This window comes from Nesoenas mayeri (genome assembly GCF_963082525.1).
Source record: "Nesoenas mayeri genome assembly, chromosome: 6".
In the NCBI taxonomy this organism is placed as follows: domain Eukaryota; kingdom Metazoa; phylum Chordata; class Aves; order Columbiformes; family Columbidae; genus Nesoenas; species Nesoenas mayeri.
In genome coordinates, this window is record NC_137545.1 from 19,612,825 (window position 1) to 19,625,327 (window position 12,503).

The window sequence follows — 12,503 nt, forward strand, 5'->3', positions numbered from 1 at the left end:
TAAACCATTAGTGCACACATTTAAAATATTTTTTAAAATTTTCTACTTTTAATAAAATAGAGAATCGTTTATGTGGTTCTCTACAGCAAGTACTTTCAGTGGGAAGCTGATGAACATTCCTTATCTCTGCTTATCTCTAAAGGTTGCTAGGGAAGTATTTTTGCTTTTCCTCTTGTTTTGCTGCTGCTGTTGTAAGTGTTCTTCCAGCTAAGAGAGACCTGTCAGAGAAGGTATGTTCTCGAGGCTGTCAGGCCTGGGCCAACAGGCCTTCTCTGGAAATGTTAATGACAGTTCTTTATCTTTAGCTCTTGCATGTCCAACAAGTTGTATTGCTGAGAGAGGGACAGCTTTCTGAGTCAGCTTGGCGAGGGATGAGGTCAGTGTCACAGGCGTGCTCTAATGGTGATGATTTCTGCAGCACATGTTGACTGGCAACTATTGGGAAGGGAAGCAAACAGTGATGGTTTTGCAAACTGCATTTTAAAGGGCAGAAATCAAGCACTCACAGATACGTGAGATAGTTGTCTTATATGGAATGAGGTATAGTAAATTATATCCAAATGTTCTGCAAATAACAAGAGGAAAATAACTGTTAAGATGGAGTTTGCAGAGGCCATTTTTATTTTATATATATATATATTTTTCTTAAGAGCCATAATGTAACCTAAAAACTATGTGTTCAGCAGGAGATTCAAGAGAGACAGCATCTTGACTTAGGCCAGTTAGACTGAAAGCAAGACAAGTGTCTTGGCTGGTTTCCTTCATAGCATTTCCTTACACATTTTTTTCTTGTATTTTAATCTTGGCATGAAAAGAGTTTTGGGATGTTTGTCCAGGAGCCTAGACAGATGATAGCTTGTTAGCTGCAATCCGGGGGAAACTAAATGCACGTTGGTTGTGTGATGAGTGGAACACTGATAGCAAAGCACCGCAGGTAGAAGCTGACATCTGCCCCAGGGACTAGGAATGATCAGTTTCACCTGTGATCAATTTCACTTCCATTCAACACCCCCGCACATCTCCAAATAGTAAAGCGCGACTGTCGCTATCTGAACAGAACTACCACTCGGTTCTGTCAGATCTTAGCCCACCCACCGCTGGGTGTTTACGGCGGCCCCTCGGTCGCTGACCGGCGGCTCTGGCGGGGCCGGGCGGTGGCTGGCGGGGCCGCGGCCTGCGGGGCGCAGCGCTCGGCACCCCCTAGCGGGACGGCGGCGGCGCATTGTCTCCCGGCGGGGTGGGGCTTCGCGCCGCCGTCCCTGGGCCGGCGCGGGTCCCGCGCAGCGGCCGCGGAGGCTCCGCAGGAGGGACGGGCAGTTCGGCGGCTCCGCGCTCCGCGGGCGGGGGTGGTGGGACAGCGGAGCGGAGGCGGGCCCGGTAGTGCTCCGTGTGCGCTGTTTCCTTGCCGACGGGGGAGGGGTCGGAGCCGCTCCCCTCCCCGGGGGCTGCCGCCGGGCCAGCCAGGCGGTGCGAGGCGGCTGAGGGCAGCCGTCGCAGCCTGGCCGGAGCGGGCGGGTCCCGGCTCCGCCCCACGTCCGCCCGCCCTGCCGCCGGCGTCCTCCCAGCCCGGGCACCCGGAGCGCCGCAGCCGGGTGAGTAGCCGTGTCCGGAGGGGCTCTTCTCTCGCCCCGGCCCCGCGGAGGAGCGGCCCAGCGGCTCCGAGCGCAGCGCAGGCCCCGCGGCCTGGCCGCGCTTTGTTCCCCGGGCGGCGGCGTTGGAGCTGTGGGGCGCCCCGTTCTGTCGGGCGGCGGCCAGTTCCCGCTCTTCCCGGGGGGCGGCGGTGGCCCGGTCTTGCAGCAAGGTAGCTCTCCCTGGCCGCTGCCGCTTCCCCGCAGCAGGCGGGAGGGGTAACGGGGTACCTGGCGGCTGCCGGCCGAGCTCACCCTCCACCCCTGCCCGTTTCCCTGCCCCTTCGTGGGTCGCGCCGGCCGGCGGCGCGGGCAGGTCGGTACGACCCAGGGGAACCCGCGCAACAGGTCCGGGTATTGTTCGTGCGGCCGCGGTGCGGAGGGGCTCCTTTGTGCGGGCGACGCGCGGGAGGGAGGGCGGCGGCCCCTCCCGCCGGGCCCCGCCGCGGCTGTCACGGCGGCTCGGACGGAGGGGGCTCCACGCACGGGAGAGCTCCCCGCAGGGGCCGGGGCTCGCCCATCCGCTCCCCTCGGCTTCTCCCGGGGATTTTCCCGGTGCGTCGCCGCTGGTCAGCGCGGCCGCGGGCTGGCGGGGACGAGTCACGGCCGTGTCACTGCCCCGGCGTCGGGCGCTCCTGGGTTTCTGGAAGCGCTGCCTGGTCGGGAAGCTGATTCACTGCTGAAGCAGTGGTTGCTCAGAGCCATGGTTGCCATTTCTTTAATTTTTGACAGTTCCATTGTCTAGCAATTTTGTTTTTTCCCCAATAACTGACCTTTTCCCCCTTAGCAGAGCTTTTCAGGCAGGCAGTTGTAGGAAGGAGATCCTCCGAAGCACCCTTGTTTTTAGAGAATTTGAACAAGGGTATGGAGGCAAGTAGTGCAGAACGGTTGTTTGTTGAGTTTTATGTTTGTTTGTTTGTTTTTAATGAGCAAAATTGGTAAGACATGGATGGGTATTAGTAGATGTTTTTGTCAGTTTTTTCATCCTTCTTCATCTCAAAGGGCATACTAGTCCTATGCATTTTTAGTATTGCAGTGTCTACGTTGTCCCAACAATTGCATGTTGACTTTGTTCATGCATTAAAATTCACCGTGATGAGGAAGTACTGTTTTGTGTTTTATTTTGTTTTTTTTTTTCCTCTTTCCTGGTTGTGTGACATTGTCTGCTGAGATTCAGTGTATAGTAAATAATGAATACTGTTGTTACAGGAACAATGATGGTGATGAACTTCCACACTAGTAAGGGTTCTGAGTTTTCTGATTGTGAGCTTTTATAGTCCTGGTCCCATTGTCTGCACCAAACAGAAACTTGAGGAAAGGGGGAAGGTGGACCACAAAATAGAACTGACAGTTGATTGGAGAGGCCTACTGCTTGCTGCTAAGGTGCAGATCATGCTTTACTGTCAGGGAAGAACAAAACAGAGCACCCCACCAAAACTAGGAGTATTTATAAGTTTTTTTGGTGTTGGATTTTAGGATTTTGCACAAGTCATTACATCATAGATTGTTGCTTGAAGAATCCTGTAAAATCATCTCAGACAACTGTTTTTTCTAAAGTATGCTGATAGGTGATATCTTATTTGGAGTTTTGATGATCTGTAACATCAGTTTTTCTAGAAAAAGAATTTAAGAGAAAATATATGTCTCTTTAAATTTCTTACAAGAAAAAGTGCCATGATGTCTTCTGGGATTGTAGGCTATAACTCTAAATCAGCTATGGAATCCCATTTCTCAGTAAGACTTATGTGAGCAGGGGAAATAGACATAAGTTTGTTATTTTCCAGTAGGAGAATAAAGGAGTCCGGTAAAGTTCAGCTCAGTTTCATTTGGCTGCTGCTTGTGAGTAGTATCAGGGAGGGAGCCTGCCATACTTCTGGAAGAGACAAGATACATTGATGGTGAACTTTAATGCAATGCTGCATGACTATTGAGAGTCCTTAGGAATAGAGGACAAAGAGGAACACCTTTATTCTGCGGTGACTGTGAGTGGTTGGGCAAATACAGAATGCCTTCAATAGGCAGCTTCTGTTAAAGTAGGCAGAGCCTACCTTGGGGTTTGGTGGGGATAAGAAATGATGTTGCAGGATTTCCACCGAGGCTGTGCTCAAACTATCTTGAGCACTTGATATTGAAATTCTGGTTCCTGATCTATAGGTGTGGACTGTTGCCTTCTCTCCATCTTTTTGAAGCCACTAGTTTATTTGCCTGGCTAGGAAACTTCTGGTAACATAAGGTGTGCTATTTGTTTATTTATTTAAATTTAAACCTTGTTGTAAGAGATACTGCTGTGATGCCTGCTGCATCTGGGTAGCTGTAAAACCTATGAAATGTGTTTAGTGTCCTGGCTTTGCCTGTAGCACAATGTACATTGAGGTCTTGGGTTTTGTTGGTGGGTGGTATTTGATCAGTTACAAGGTTTCAGGGAAGTCTTAAACCATTTGCTGAGGTTTTACATTTGGTGCTTCTCTTAATTCTGCATCTTCTAATACAGATAGGGACTATTTACTTTTTTTTTTTTTTTTTCAATCCAAGTTATAATTTGCCTTTTTAAATTTTATAGTAATGATTAACTTGGTTTGTAGGAATACCTTCTTCCTCTTTTCTCACAAAAAAACCCCTTCCACTAACACTGTTCTATTTTCGATTTTGCCTAAAACCCTGTGTGGATTACCTCTGACTGAACACATACTACAAGGATTCTGGTTCTTGTTACTTTCCCGCTGCTTCCGGTGCTGCCTCAGGAGCATTGCCTGCTAATTATAAACAATGTTGATGTCTACCATATGTTTTGGTAGAAAATACGGGATTCCTGCTGTCCCGCTCAACTTGAATGCCTAGCTTACAAGCATTTGTGAGCATATAATGGAAACATTGACTCCCCTATGATGTAGCTTTGTAATAAACCCTTGTTTTCAGCCTCCAAGGAAATAAAGTTTTAGATTGAGTATTGACATCTAAAAATATGGTAAAATACTTTTTTTTCATTTAAATTTGCAGAATCTGGGATCTGGAACTCAAACTTGTATCCCTAACAGACAGTGTTGCATTCCAGTACCAATGGTAAGTAAGATCAGTCTCTTTCTAAAACAAGATCTTTAAAATTTCCATGAGTTATATTTTGTTCTTATGAAGCTTTGATATTGGTGAATACACTGCATAGAACAATGTCTTTGCAGTTGGTTTTGCACAAAGTTATTTAGGCTGTAACTCATGCCTTCTTTAGCTTACTTCATTTTCATCTTTTGACTTTTAAAAATCTTTAAAAGGTGCTATAGCATAACCAAAGCTTCTGATACTCAAGTTATGTTACGTAGTTTGGCTTAGATACTGTAAAATAGTGCAGTTTGTGTTACAGTGTCTTACGTAGTGTTAGTGTCTCACACAGAGTAGTGTTTGCAGATGTATTAGATGGTGTTTAAGCAGAACACTGGAGATACCTGAACTCTGATTTGAAGAGGGAGCTGTGGTTGTGGGTGAGAGTGGGGAAAGAAGCATTGAGGTAGATTGTTGCTGCTCTGATGAGGCTGATAAGCTTCTGCATAGAAGAGAAATGAGAGACTTGAGCACCTTGAGTGAGCAAATAGAAAAATGCACTGGCAAAGCTTTTTACTCTTCAGTCTAAATGAGAGTAGGATATTTCTGAAGTGAGGAAATCCTTCGAGCAGACTCTAAACTTGACAAGGAAGCTAGTGAAAATCAATCTGGAGTGTTGTTTTCCTGTTTCTAGGTGAGAAGATGAGCTGCTACATTTTGGACAAGCTGAAGTTTGGAATGCTGGGACATAAAGAATCCGTTAAGAAGGAAATTACAATAGTTAAGAGGAGATGAAGGTATGACTTAGGGCTTCACAGAATCAATGATTCAAGGGAGATAGATATAGTAAGCAGTAAGAGTAAAAGGTGTTGGAAGAATATGGTAAATTGATTTGATGTTAACTTGATGTTTTGGTCACTAATGATACGTGTAGCTGAACTTGAGAAAATAAACGTCTCTTGATGGAAAGGGTCAGGATGGACACATAATAGGTAGATGAAAGGTGCCATGGTTTATCTACTTTGCACTGTTGGTAAAAGTGATGGTTTCATTCTAATCAGCATACCCTCAATGTGAGTTGTCGTTTTTTTAGTCTGCTAGCATGATGTGTGCTAATTCTTTCATGTTAGATTCTAATTTGGCACTAGAAAAGAGAATCAGTGGAAAATGTATGAGTGTTACATCTATGCAAGATGCTCCAGGTAGCAGTTTAGAAAGCCTGACTTGATGTTCTCTGTAGCATCTGACCATTTATTTATGAAAGTGGAATGTGACATATTTTATTTTGAGGGGGTGGGACAGAGGGAGATGTACTGTGGTTACTGCAGGTGGTTGCTGTGGCAAATTTAATTTCTGTTTTGCAGCTGAAATGAATATTTTGCAGAATTTTTAACATGAGACATCTTTGCAAGTTAAGGAGAGATTTATTTCTCTTGCACTAGAGCAGCTTAGATAATTATTTTTATTTTGCATAGTAATGAAATTGTGTAATTCTGAAATACTTTGAAACTTAAAAATATGAATGAACAAGGTATTTATGAACCAGATCTGGCTTATTTCAATCTCTTCTGCTTTCATGTTTGGTTAAGATGAGCAAAGTTCTCAAATTACTTGTTTATTCCTTATGAAGGGATTTTCATCCTTGTTGTGTCTACCTTGTGTGTTGTGCAGTGAGAGGTGAGGAATCTACTACCATAAATTTTATTTTAAAAATACAGAGAAAATTGCTCAGGATCTTTCAAGGTCATACAAAATCTTACTCTTAAGCTGGGAACTTTTTGGTCAAGTATCAACCCCAAATTTTTAGGGATTTTTAAACAATCTTTTTATTAGCCTCTCATGGTTTTCTTTCTTGTTTTGTGTCAGTTTTCTCCACCAAAAAGCATGACTGCTTTTACATCTGCTACACACCCTTTTCCTTTCAAACAATCCCTTGCCCTTTCGTACCCCCCACCACTCTAGATGGCATTTGGTTTAGAATAGTATTTCTTTTTGCTTCCGTTCAGCTGTAGTGTCACTATACTGAGCTGAGAAGCGATTCCTGAGCGCCTGACCCACGTGCACTTGTAACCAATGCCAAATATATGTGTTGTTATGAAGTTTTGAATTGTTTTCTTATATGAATGGTGAAAAAGGAACAAGAAGTTCTAATCTTGCACTCCAGAGGAAAGTTGTTTTTCATTTGCTCCAGGCTGCCAACAGTTGTACTCATCGGTGCAGCTGGTTTTTTTTGACTTCGTCTTTTGACTCGGCTGCTTATGGCCTGAATTGTCCAGTCTCATTCGTCCCACTCTCTTAGATACTTCTATGAAGTACTGAAGTCATAAGAACTCTCTGATCTTTCATCACAAACTGGTTTTGGACAGTTCCTCAAAGAATCAGTGAGAAGGCACCCTCTTCTACCAGTTCATTCTTGCAAGCTGTTATGACTTGTTTGGGTTTTTGTGTGTTTTTCAGTAGAGGGAGCTAATTTTATTTTACTATTCATTGATTATTTTTCTTTCCCCAAACCCGTGACTCAAAAACTGCATCTGTGGGAAAATTTACAATCTGTGTGATTTCTCTTATTTCCGCGTGATCTGAAAGTAAAATTTTAAGAGCTCAACCAGAGGTGTGGTTTTTATTTTGTTGGTTCTTGTTTGTTTGTGGGGTTTTGTTGTTTGTTTTGGTTTGGTTTTTTTATGAGTCTTAGGGCAGTGTGATGAGGAAGAGAACGTCTGTGCTATGCTTTGGACATAACATTTCAATTGACCTATTGCTATGTAGAAAGTGGTGAAAGAAGCAACCTCCCAAATTTTGTCATTTTGCCTATTCTGTGGTCACTTGATGCTGTTAAACAAGTTGGGGCTATACCAGATAACTGCAACTTCTGCTGCTTTGGTGGTGTTGCAAGGGTGGATATATGTTAGATCAGAGTCTTCTGTTTCCTGTGGTAATGTCCAAGGGCAAGCTATAGGGTTCTGCAGGAAGATAAACATGGGGACTCTCTCAAATGTGGCAGGAAAGAAATGTGGAGAAGTATCCAAAACCTGTGACTTACCTTCTGTATTCTAGGCTAAAGAAGGCTGGAAACTGCTGTAATGTAACATACACCATATGTGTTCAGCTTAGCCTGAAGCTGTGAAGGGTATAAAACTCTAGCAAGCTATAATTTTGTATGTTCTATGTTGAAGCATCATTGCAAACTTCTGCATGTGTTCCTTGGGGCTGGAGCAGGACTGCTGGCTGTGGGCATGGCCATTGGATCTAGACCCCAGAGAAGTGTTGCTCTTTGGGAGAGCGCTAATTGCTGCACAGTAGCCTCTGCTTGCCCCTCTTGTTTGAAAAGACTGAGATGTCGGTATTGTGTTTCACAGCTGTACATGCAGATGTTGTGCATCCTTAGTTACATTGTTTCTGTACTCAGTGCTCTTCCTTCTTTTCTTTCACTCTGATACTTCCTCTAAGTCTGAGGAAAAGCTCTACGATTTGGTGAAATGAACAGTTGACTGAGATCAGAGTTAAAACTTAGCACAGTATGTTTTCCTTCTCGGATGGTACAACCTCTCTTATTCACTTGTTCTCCATTTGCTGGTTCGCGATTCATTATATTGCTCCTCATTTCTTTTTTCAACTCATCTTTTATTTTACTTTTCACAGAATGTTGTGGGGGGGAAAGAGTGGGAATCAAGTATAGAAGATGGGTTAAATAGAGTAAGTAGTTAACAGATAGCTCTTCTAAATTCTATTATTGGCTATAGTTAGAAGAGAAAGTGTTCAAGGTAAGCCTTGAACCTCCAGGTGAAAATGGGGCAGAAGAAATGGAGTTTTTCCAAGGCTAAATTTGGTATGGCTGTGACAATGTGCTTTTGGATCATGGCCTAGCAAACTGTTAACCCTAGGTTTGATCGAAACCAGGGCAGGTTTTTAATCTGCCCATTCATCTGCTGTCGCAAGTTACTGAGAGTACTGACTGTGTATGTGTAACAGAACTGACATTGTTGCATTTTTCTTTAAATAAGTTTATATACTGATGAAATCTACTGAATCTCTCTGTGGTGTTTATTTTCTTAATCTTGTAGTGTGAATTAGCAGGTTATGGAAGATCAGGAATATTTTCTTTGTGTACACCTCGAAAATCAGGCATAATAAAACTTCAGTATGTCATTTTTAATGGATAGTTTTTACATATAGTAAAAAAAAAAAAAAAATTTAAAAAATGGTTGAAAAAGAAGAAAACTTGATTTAATCATCCTTGAACATCTTGAGTTACCTTTTCTCCTGAGCTCTGGAAGGGCTCTAACATCAAAAATTTATTAGTACTGTTCATAATATGTTAAAGAGTAAAAACCAAGCACTGCATTTGAGCTTTATTGTTACTTTGAAAGTGTCCAGCTGAGTAACCCAGTTCCATGTGCTCTTTAATTGAAGACAGCATTAACTAGTGAATGCTTACAGCCCATTTGTACTTTTTGGGCAGGTTTGATGTGCTCTCAAATTACCCTGGGGTATCAGCCCTGCAGACACCTTTGTTTGTGTTCTTTCTCTCTGTGCCGCTTAGCTATGGGAGACATCACGTCCTTTAATGTAGCTTTAAAGGAAGGTGAAATAATAATCTACACAGGTAACTGTGATATTCAGCTTTCTCTGTCTCTTGCACATGGATTTTATTTCTGCATGGGACAGATGAACATGCTTGGTAGATTGGAGTCAGCATCTGAAAAGAGTTGCATGCTGGCTTCGGGGAACAAAGCTGTTAATTTTGAAGGTCTGCAATTCAGTAGTTGATTTTAGAAGGAAAAAGCAATTTAATCCTATATGGTTGAGGCTGCTTTTTCAGTAGTACTTCAGAAAGTCTGTTGTTATCTTTGCTATTGTTTGTGCCTGGACTTGCAAGCTGCTACAGTTTGGAATGTAGCTTCCCATCTGCTGTTTGGTTATTTATAGGCAGATCCATGGAGTTCCTTCTAACCTCTCAAGTAATCACAAACATTAATGAATTAAACATCACAATACTCTTGTAAAAAGGGAATTAGATGCAGGGACTGTATGAAGACTAAAAGGGATAAATGACTTGCTGAAAGCCATATGTATATTTTATATCAGAACAAGGACTAGAAACCAGATTTTTTTTTTTTCCTGACTTACGGACCAGCTATGCAGTCTTGCTTGATACATGATGAGGGAATTAAGAAAGTGCTTGTTCTTTGAAACTTGCAATAGATGCTCATGAACAGACAGATCCATATAAAGACCTAAAGACCTTGCAGGATGTACTGAGAGTATTAAATGTTTCAGGTCTAACAAATCTGAGTAAACATATTTATATTCTCATTGAGCCTGAGTTCATTTTGGTTGTTAATGCTTTTAAGCAGTCATTTCCAGTGAGTTGCTTAAAAAGAAAACACTTGCTACGTGCAGGGCAGCTTCTCTTTGACATCTTCAGGGCATCTTAATTCCACTCATATAGTCAATGTGAGTTTGTCAACTTCTGCTTCTGCCCTCTGTCTTTAATGGACTTTTAAAATTATTTTAAACAGTGTCTGGACATTGGTTCTTATTTACGTTTTTTTCTGAGGTGAGAGTGAAGATGTGTAGCAGAAAATGCACATAATATTCTTCATCAGAAATTATGCACTTTTATGTTCAGTTACATGTAGTTCTTATTTTATGTGAGTTTTGTGTCTTTTTTTTTTTTGGGGGGGGGGGGATGGCTGGAAGAGTTTTTTGTTTCACTGGAACACCTTTGAAATGTTTAGGTTTTAAATACAATATTTTGTGGATTTATTCTTGCCGCTTTCCTGTGGAAATCTTCTAAAGAATGAATATGTTTTTGGAAATTAACACTGCTGTATTGATTTAAAAACCTGAAAGCTCAGGTCATTTTAAACAAGTTTAGCGAAGTTCTTCTCTTTCATTTAACATGTTTCCTGTATACAAGTTTTACAGTTTGACACATGGTATTTTAATCGGCGAAGTAAATTGCTGGTGGCCATACAGCACTCTAGGTTGTGTCTGAAATTCAGCAAACAGATTTAACCTCTGACTTGTTTCCTATCTGTAAAATTTGAACATATAAAATTTATGTCTTTTGTTTTGGAAGTGATCAAATTCAGCTTCTTGAAGTATTTTACTTTCCTCAAGTGAAATCTCTTCTTGGCGGTGCTCTTGTTTGTTTGTTTGTTTTCTCTCCTGTGGCTTTCTTCTATAATGAATCCAAATGCACTTTTTTTTATTGATGAATAGACACTGGATCTATTTCTTTCCACTAAACGTGGTACAACATCGAGCAACACATTATTCTGTCCTCATTCTAGATTGAGAACCTGATGGCCCATTTAAGAGCCTGTCATTTTGTCTTCCTTTGAACAAGTTTAAAAGACCTTATAATTTATTTGTAGGTTCAAATATACTTGTATCTGCTTTTTAGCAGTGTACCTTTTAAAAACACCTTTGATAGCTCCCAATGGAAAGCAGATGCCAGCTCTCTTGGAACTGGTTCACTTTCCAATACTAAAAAAAGATATTTAGTTTAATTCATCTGGAGATTCTCCAGACTGTTAAAGATAGAGAAGGATGTTAAACCTTATTTTTAAACCTGAAGGTTTTTTTCTGGTATGTTCTAATAACCTACTCTGGTGAGTTTTCTTCTCGGTAAAGCACATCAAAGAGGAATTACCAGAAGAGAGGTAATTGAAAACTTCAGGAGTGTCTGGAACAAAGGTGTTTGAAATGATCAGCACTTGTTCTGACTCCCCTCCCTCCATCCTGAATGAACAGAATGCTTCCTTTGGTTCAGGAAATACTGAACAAAAGAACTATTTTGATCCATGGACAGTGCCACTGCTGTGGCAGAAAGCCAGGCTGTGCTTTCATATTAAATAAATCAGTCTTTTCACAACAGCAAAGAAACATGCTCCCTAGAGTCAATAAGTTGATGCAAACCTTTGTTCATATATGAAAGTATGAAGATAATGAAGTGTGTGTGTAGGTTGGGGCTTTCTTCCTCGGTTATAACAAAGAGCCATTTGTAACAATTTTGAAAGGTAACTTGGGGAGGGGAGGGGAAAAAATGATGACTAGTTACATTAAGAAAAAAAAAGAATGCTGCTGAAGTTAAATAGCTGACACAGGGTAGTTTGAGCATAGTGTTTGAAAGACAAAAATGACTGCCTGAGTCGTTCTTGAGTTCTGTGTTTTATGGAACAAATAACGTACAATTATTTTGTCTGAAGCATACAGGAAGCTTTAATAGGGTGCTTATTTGAGTAATTGTTTAAAGTGCAAGCTGTCTTGGGACTCAGTTTCCTGAAAGAACTGAAGTTTGTTTGTTTCCTTCTGTAATATGGGAAATGTGTATTTTATATAATTGACAGAAATGACACTTGAAGATGAACATTTTGAATAAAGGATAGGAATGAACATAGAAGCATTGTGCACTGGAAAAGGGAGGGAGAGTAAAAAGTTGCTGATGTTATTTCTGTTTCATAACAGAAATAATAATTCTGCTTTTTTGTTTGTTCTTAATGATGCTCATTGTTTTAACAAGAAAGGAAATAACTGTTCTGTTTTACCTCAGGCTATCTATTTGGAGTTCTCTTTTTTTTTTTTTGTGGTGGTGGGGTGTTTTGTTTCTGTTTGTTTGCTTGTTTTTGCAAGATCATTTATAGTTTTGGTTCAGCTAACTTCCCCTCCACCCCATTTGTGTGCATGAATGCTGAAATACCTAGACAGAGAACTCCAGGTTGCAGTCTGAAGTCCTGTGCCTGGAATTTAAGAAAAAAATCTGGTTTTTTATTTTGACTGGATACTGGTGCATATCTTGAATTGTGTATTTCTGCATTATTAGTTTTTTTAATTATT